Here is a 9,078-nt window from a genome sequence, read left to right as displayed (position 1 = left end):
AAAAATCTTGGTTCTTTGATCTTTCAAGTTCTTCATAGTGACCAGCAGATATAAATCTCAAGTGACTCAAAGAATAGAGCTATGCTCCACGGCAACGGTGCCAGAAAATAGTCTTGATAACCCACAAGTATAGGGGATCGCAACAGTTTTCGAGGGTAGAGTATTCAACCCAAATTTATTTCTTCGACACAATGGAAGCCAAAGAATATTATCAACTATTAGCAGCCGAGTTGTCAATTCAACCACACCTGGAAACTTAATATCTGCAGCAAAGTGTTTAGTAGCAAAGTAATATGATAGTAGTGGTAACGGTAGCAAAAGTAATATTTTTGGGTTTTATAGTGATTGTAACGGTAGCAGTGGAAAAGTAAATAAGCGAAGAACAATATATGGAAAAGCTCGTAGGCATTGGATCGGTGATGGAGAATTATGTCGGATGTGATCGATCATGTAACAGTCATAACCTAGGGTGACACAGAACTAGCTCCAGATCATCAATGTAATGTAGGCATGTATTCTGAATATAGTCATACGTGCTTATGGAAAAGAACTTGCATGACATCTTTTGTCCTACCCTCCCGTGGCAGCGAGGTCCTATTGGAAACTAAGGGATATTAAGGCCTCCTTTTAATAGAGTACCGGACCAAAGCATTAACACATAGTGAATACATGAACTCCTCAAACTACAGTCATCACCGGTAAGTATCCCGATTATTGTCACTTCGGGGTTAACGAATCATAACACATAATAGATGACTATAGACTTGCAAGATAGGATCAAGAACTCACATATATTCATGAAAACATAGTAGTTTCAGATCTGAAATCATGGCACTCGGGCCCTGGTGACAAGCATTAAGCATAGCAAAGTCATAGCAACATCAATCTCAGAACATAGTGGATACTAGGGATCAAACCCTAACAAAACTAACTCGATTACATGATAAATCTCATCCAACCCATCTCCGTCCAGCAAGCCTACGATGGAATTACTCACGCACGGCGGAGAGCATCATGAAATTGGTGATGGAGGAAGGTTGATGATGACGATGGCGACGGATTCCCCTCTCTAGAGCCCCGAACGGACTCAAGATCAGCCCTCCCGAGAGAGTTTAGGGCTTTGGGCCGGCTCTGTATCGTAAAACACGATGAATCCTTCTCTCTTATTTTTTTCTTCCCGAACACAAATATATAGAGTTGGAGTTGAGGTCAGAGGAGCGTCAGGGGGCCCACGAGGCAGGGGGCGTGCCCAGGGGGTAGGCGCGCCCCCACCCTCGTGGACAGGGTGTGGGCCCCCTGGCCTTGATTCTTTCACCAATATTTTTTATATATTCCAAAAATAATCTCTGTTGATTTTTACGTCATTCCAAGAACTTTTATTTCTGTACAAAAATAACACCATGGAAATTCTGCTGAAAACAGCGTCAGTCCGGGTTAGTTTCATTCAAATCATGCAAGTTGGAGTCCAAAACAAGGGCAAAAGTGTTTGGAGAAGCCGATACGTTGGAGACGTATCACACGGCATTGCGACCTAGCATACCAGCGACGGCTGCAGCCTGCCTGGGGACCGGGACCTGTCGGCGCAGAGCACCAAGCTGCCGCAGGATTGGAAAGGTGAGACCGAGCCCCAGCAGGCCATGCGTTCGCAAATTTTCATAATAAGGACAATATGAACAAAAGACATTACAAACGCTTTACACGCCCCCGCGGGGTCCATCTTGATTCCTCACAGGGAACAAAAGGAAAGGAATTCCTAGGAGCTCTATCTACACGCACCGGACATCGCCGACGCCATCATTAACAGTGGGCCACGAGAGGCCGGCACCGACCCCATCCAGATCAGTGACGGCGGAGGCCGGACGCTGCAGCCTTGCTTCAGGCCCGACGAGAGCTCGGGGGGCACGTAGCTGTCGTCGCTAGTCTACGGAGACTCGACGAGCTCGGGAGAGTCGCTGGACCACCAGGAGTCACCGCTGTCACTGGAGGAGCTACGGGCGAGGCTAGCGGCAGGTTCGGCGCCAGCCGCTGCATCGTCCTGGCAACCCCCTTCGGGACAGCACTCCAAGCGGTGGCCTTCCTCGTCGAAGACCTTGAAGAACAGTGTGGAGGCGCCGTCGTACTCGAAGTGGATGGCGAGGGCGCCTTCCGCACGGCAGACTCGAGCGACCTCGCCCCAGCCTCGAGTCATGAAGATCCTCCCGGAGGAGACGGCTTCAACCTCCGCTCCAGTCGCCATGGCATTGTAGTCGGCGTGCTGCAGCCAAAGCTCAAGGGGACACCTCAGCGGCATCTCGGCGGCGAAGAACTTCGGGAAGCAAATCCAAGTGCTCGGAGGCATCGCCGCCACAGCACAAACTCGCGCGAGGAGTCCGCGGCATGGACCCCTGGGGCGACGGCGTGCGCCACCGTGGCACGGCAACTATGGCTCTGGCGCGGGCAACAACGCTCGGCACCCCTCCCTCCGAAGCCCTCGGCTTGGGCGTACAAGGGCAAAGGATACCCCGGAGGTGGCCGCTTATACCATGGCCGCGACACTTCCAGCCTCACGACAATCTCACGATGATGGGACCGCCTCTTCTTCGGCGGGAGTAGCTCGGGCTCGTTGAGGGGAGTCTTGCCCTTCTCTGCAGCCGAGAACCTCTGTATCGGCGCCATGACAGCGCCAGCGAGCAGTAGAATGAGGAGGAAGAAGGAGCGGGAGAAGCAAAGGAGGGGATGTATTACGGGGCCTCCGCCCCCACACTTCCCATTTATAGCCAAGGGGAGGCCAACCGCCGGCCTCCATGATCTAAGGTAATAATGATCTTTTCTGCATGCAGCAAGGACTCGTCAAGTCGGGCAGTTACCGAGGTAGCATGGGGAAGTGGAGACGCCCACGTCCAATCAGTCGCCACACGCCAACCATGGCCGCAAGCTGTTGGGGCCCGCGGCGCTCCCCACTTGCCCTTTGGCAAGCCAAGCCCGAGCGCGCTGTGGGCCCGGGGGCTACTGTCGGCGTTTTGGGAACGGGGGTCCCCAGACTTGCCTGCCTGCGGCCCACGGCGTGGCTCCACTAGCGGCCCTGTACAGACCATCTTCACCAGCACACACTCAAGACCCTCGCGAGGCAGACAACGCAAAACCTCCTCAGGGGCGGCTGTAGGGGAACGCAGTAATTTCAAAAAATTTCCTACACACACGCAAGATCATGGTGATGCACAGCAAACGAGAGGGGAGAGTGTTGTCTACGTACCCACGCAGACCGACTGCGGAAGCGATCACACAACGTAGAGGAAGTAGTCGTACGTCTTCCCGATCCGACCGATCCAAGCACCGTTACTCCGGCACCTCCGAGTTCTTAGCACACGTACAGCTCGATGACAATCCTCGGGCTCCGATCCAGCAAAGCGTCGAGGAAGAGTTCCGTCAGCACAACGGCGTGGTGACAATCTTGATGTTCCACTGTCGCAGGGCTTCGCCTAAGCACCGCTACAATATGATCGAGGTGGAATATGGTGGCAGGGGGCACCGCACACGGCTAAGGAACGATCTCAAGGATCAACTTGTGTGTCTATGGGGTGCCCCCTGCCCCTGTATATAAAGGATGGAGGAGGAGGAGGAGGCCGGCCAAGGCTAGGCGCGGCCAGGATGTGGAGTCCTACTAGGACTCCAAGTCCTAGTAGGAGTCCACCAAGAGGGGAGGAAGGGAGAAGGAAGTGGAGGAGTAGGAAAGGTGGCCGGCCCCCTTTTTCCTAGTCCAATTCGGACTAGAGGGGAGGGGGGCGCAACAAGCCTTTTCTCCTCTTCCCACTAAAGCCCATCAAGGCCCAATACTTCTCCCAGCGAATTCCCGTAACTCTCCGGTACTCCGAAAAATACCCGAATTACTCGGAACCTTTCCGAAGTCCGAATATAGTCGTCCAATATATCGATCTTTACGTCTCGACCATTTCGAGACTCCTCGTCATGTCCCCGATCTCATCCAGGACTCCGAACTCCTTCGGTACATCAAAACTCATAAACTCATAATATAACTGTCATCGAAACCTTAAGCGTGCGGACCCTACGGTTCGAGAACAATGCAGACATGACCGAGACACGTCTTCGGTCAATAACCAATAGCGGGACCTGGATGCCCATATTGGCTCCTACATATTCTACGAAGATCTTTATCGGTCAGACCGCATAACAACATACGTTGTTCCCTTTGTCATCGGTATGTTACTTGCCCGAGATTCGATCGTCGGTATCTCAATACCTAGTTCAATCTCGTTACCGGCAAGTCTCTTTACTCGTTCCGTAATACATCATCCTGCAACTAACTCATTAGTTGCAATGCTTGCAAGGCTTAAGTGATGTGCATTACTAAGAGGGCCTAGAGATACCTCTCCGACATTCGGAGTGACAAATCCTAATCTCGAAATACGCCAACCCAACATCTACCATTGGAGACACCTGTAGAGCTCCTTTATAATCACCCATTTACGTTGTGACGTTTGGTAGCACAAAAAGTGTTCCTCCGGCAAATGGGAGTTGCATAATCTCATAGTCATAGGAACATGTATAAGTCATGAAGAAAGCAATAGCAACATACTAAACGATCGGGTGCTAAGCTAATGGAATGGGTCATGTCAATCAGATCATTCAACTAATGATGTGATCCCGTTAATCAAATAACAACTCTTCGTCCATGGTTAGGAAACATAACCATCTTTGATTAACGAGCTAGTCAAGTAGAGGCATACTAGTGACACTCTGTTTGTCTATGTATTCACACATGTATTATGTTTCCGGTTAATACAATTCTAGCATGAATAATAAACATTTATCATGATATAAGGAAATAAATAATAACTTTATTATTGCCTCTAGGGCATATTTCCTTCAGTCTCCCACTTGCACTAGAGTCAATAATCTAGTTCACATCGCCATGTGATTTAACAACAATAGTTCACATCACCACGTGATTAACACCCATAGTTCACATCGTCATGTGACCAACACTCAAAGGGTTTACTAGACTCAGTAATCTAGTTCACATCGCTATGTGATTAACACCCAAAAAGTGATCATGTTTTTCTTGTGAGAGAATTTTAGTCAACGGGTCTGCCACATTCAGATCCACATGTATTTTGCAAATTTCTATGTCAACAATGCTCTGCATGGAGCTACTCTAGCTAATTGCTCCCACTTTCAATATGTATCTAGATCGAGACTTAGAGTCATCCAGATCAGTGTCAAAACTTGCATCGACGTAACCCTTTACGGCGAACCTTTTTGTCACCTCCATAATCGAGAAACATATCCTTATTCCACTAAGGATAATTTTGACCGTTGTCCAGTGATCTACTCCTAGATCACTATTGTACTCCCATGCCAATTAGTGTAGGGTATACAATAGATCTGGTACACAGCACGGCATACTTTATAGAACCTATGACTGAGGCATAGGGAATGACTTTCATTCTCTTTCTATCTTCTGCTGTGGTCGGGCTTTGAGTCTTACTCAACTTCACACCTTGTAACACAGGCAAGAAACTTTTTCTTTGACTGTTCCATTTTGAACTACTTCAAAATCTTGTCAAGGTATGTACTCATTGAAAAACTTATCAAGCGTCTTGATCTATCTCTATAGATCTTGAAGCTCAATATGTAAGCAGCTTCACCAAAGTCTTTCTTTGAAAAACTCCTTTCAAACACTCCTTTATGCTTTACAGAATAATTCTACATTATTTCCGATCAACAATATGTCATTCACATATACTTATCAGAAATACTGTAGTGCTCCCACTCACTTTCTTGTAAATACAGGCTTCACCGCAAGTCCGTATAAAACTACATGCTTTGATCATACTATCAAAGCGTTTATTCCAACTCCGAGAGGCTTGCACCATTCCATAAATGGATCGCTGGAGCTTGCACACTTTGTTAGCTCCCTTTGGATCGACAAAACCTTCTGGTTGCATCATATACAACTCTTCTTCCAGAAATCCATTCAGGAATGCAGTTTTGTTTATCCATTTGCCAGATTTCATAAAATGCGGCAATTTGCTAACATGATTCGGACAGACTTAAGCATAGATACGAGAGAGAAACTCTCATCGTAGTCAACACCTTGAACTTGTCGAAAAACCTTTTTGCGACAATTCTAGCTTTGTACATAGTAACACTACTATCAACGTCCGTCTTCCCCTTGAAGATCCATTTAATCTCAATGGCTCGCCGATCATTGGGCAAGTTAATCAAAGTCCATCCTTTGTTCTCATACATGGATCATATCTCAGATTTCATGGCCTCAAACCATTTCGCGGAATCTGGGCTCATCATCGCTTCCTCATAGTTCGCAAGTTCGTCATGGTCTAGTAACATGACTTCCAGAACAGGATTACCGTACCACTCTGGTGCGGATCTCACTCTGGTTTACCTACGAGATTTGGTAGTAACTTGATCTGAAGTTACATGATCATCATCATTAGCTTCCTCACTAATTGGTGTAGTAGTCACAGGAACAGATTTCTGTGATGAACTACTTTCCAATAAGGGAGCAGGTACAGTTACCTCATCAAGTTCTACTTTCCTCCCACTCACTTCTTTCGAGAGAAACTCATTCTCTATAAAAACTCCGAATTTAGCAACAAAAGTCTTGCCTTCGGATTTGTGATAGAAGGTGTACCCAACAGTCTCCTTTGGGTATCCTATGAAGGCATATTTCTTCGATTTGGGTTTGAGCTTATCAGGTTGAAACTTTTTCACATAAGCATTGCAACCTCAAACTTTAAGAAACGACAACTTTGGTTTCTTGCCAAACCACAGTTCAGATTGTGTCGTCTCAACGGACTTAGATGGTGCCCTATTTAACGTGAATGCAGCTGTCTCTAATGCATAACCCCAAAACGATAGTGGTAGATCGGTAAGAGACATCATAGATCGCACTATATCTAATAAAGTACGGTTATGACGTTCGGACACACCATTACACTATGGTGTTCCAAGTGGCTTGAGTAGTGAAACTATTTCACATTGTTTTAAACTGAAGGCCAAACTCGTAACTCAAATACTCTTCTCTACGATCAGATCGTAGAAACTTTATTTTCTTGTTACGATGATTTTTCACTTCACTCTGAAATTCTTTAAACTTTTCAAATGTTTCGGACTTATGTTTTATCAAGTAGATATACTCATATCTGCTCAAATCATCTGTGAAGATCAGAAAATAATGATACTTGTCGCGAGCCTCAGTATTTATCGGACCACATACATCAGTATGTATGATTTCCAACAAATCTGTTGCTCGCTCCATTGTTCCGAAGAACAGAGTCTTAATCATCTTGCCCATGAGGCATGGTTCGCAAGCATCAACTGATTCATAATCAATTGATTCCAAAAGCCCATCAGCATGGAGTTTCTTCATGCGCTTTACACCAATATGACCTAAACGGTAGTGCCACAAATAAGTTGCACTATCATTATTAACTTTGCATCTTTTGGTTTCAATATTATGATTATGTGTATCACTACGATCGAGATCCAACGAACTATTTTCATTGGGTGTGTAACCATATAAGGTTTTATTCATGTAAACAGAACAACAATTTATTCTCTTACTTAAATGAATAACCGTATTACAATAAACATGATCAAATCATATTCATGCTTAACGCAAACACCAAATAACACTTATTCAGGTTCAACACTAATCCCGAAAGTATAGGGAGTGTGCGATGATGATCATATCAATCTTGGAACCACTTCCAACACACATCGTCACTTCACCCTTAACTAGTCTCTTTTTATTCTGCAACTCCCGTTTCGAGTTACTAATCTTAGCAACTGAACTAGTATCAAATACTGAGGGGTTGCTATAAACACTAGTAAAGTACACATCAATAACATGTATATCAAATATACTTATGTTCACTTTGCCATCCTTCTTATCTGCCAATCACTTGGGGTAGTTCCCCTTCCAGTGACCAGTCCCTTTGCAGTAGAAACACTTAGTCTCAGGCTTAGGACCAGACTTGGGCTTCTTCACTTGAGCAACAACTTGCTTGCTGTTCTTCTTGAAGTTCCCCTTCTTTCCTCTGCCCTTTTCTTGAAACTAGTGGTCTTGTCTACCATCAACACTTGATATTTTTCTCGATTTCTACCTTTGTCAATTTCCGCATTACGAAGAGCTTGGGAATCGTTTCCGTTATCCCTTGCATATCATAGTTCATCACGAAGTTATACTAACTTGGTGATGGTGACTAGAGAATTATGTCAATCACTATCTTATCTGGAAGATTAACTCCCACTTGATTCAAGCGATTGTAGTACCCAGACAATCTGAGCACATGCTCACTAGTTGAGCGATTCTCCTCCATCTTTTAGCTATAGAACTTGTTGGAGATTTCATATCTCTCAACTCGGGAATTTGCTTGAAATATTAACTTCAACTCCTGGAACATCTCATATGGTCCATGACGTTCAAAACGTCTTTGAAGTCCCGATTCTAAGCCGTTAAGCATGGTGCACTTAAACTATCAAGTAGTCATCATATTGAGCTAGCCAAACGTTCATAACGTCTGCATCTGCTCCTGCAATAGGTCTGTCACCTAGCGGTGCATCAAGGACATAATTCTTCTGTGCAGCAATGAGGATAAACCTCAGATCACGGATCCAATCCGCATCATTGCTACTAACATCTTTCAACACAATTTTCTCTAGGAACATATCAAAATAAGCATATGAAAGCAACAACGCGAGCTATTGATCTACAACATAGATATGCTAATACTACCAGGACTAAGTTCATGATAAATTAAAGTTCAATTAATCATATTACTTAAGAACTCCCACTTAGATAGACATCCCTCTAATCCTCTAAGTGATCACGTGATCCAAATCAACTAAACCATGTCCGATCATCACGTGAGATGGAGCAGTTTCATTGGTGAACATCACTATGTTGATCATATCTACTATATGATTCACGCTCGACCTTTCGGTCTCCGTGTTCCGAGGCCATATCTGTATATGCTTGGCTCGTCAAGTATAACCTGAGTATTCCGCGTGTGCAACTGTTTTGCACCCGCTGTATTTGAACGTAGAGCCTATCAC

Source organism: Triticum urartu, chromosome 3A (genome assembly GCF_056163025.1).
Source record: "Triticum urartu cultivar PI428250 chromosome 3A, HENAU_Tu73, whole genome shotgun sequence".
NCBI classification, from domain to species: Eukaryota; Viridiplantae; Streptophyta; class Magnoliopsida; order Poales; family Poaceae; genus Triticum; species Triticum urartu.
The sequence above is the reverse complement of the archived record's forward strand: the minus strand, read 5'-3'. Positions refer to the sequence as shown.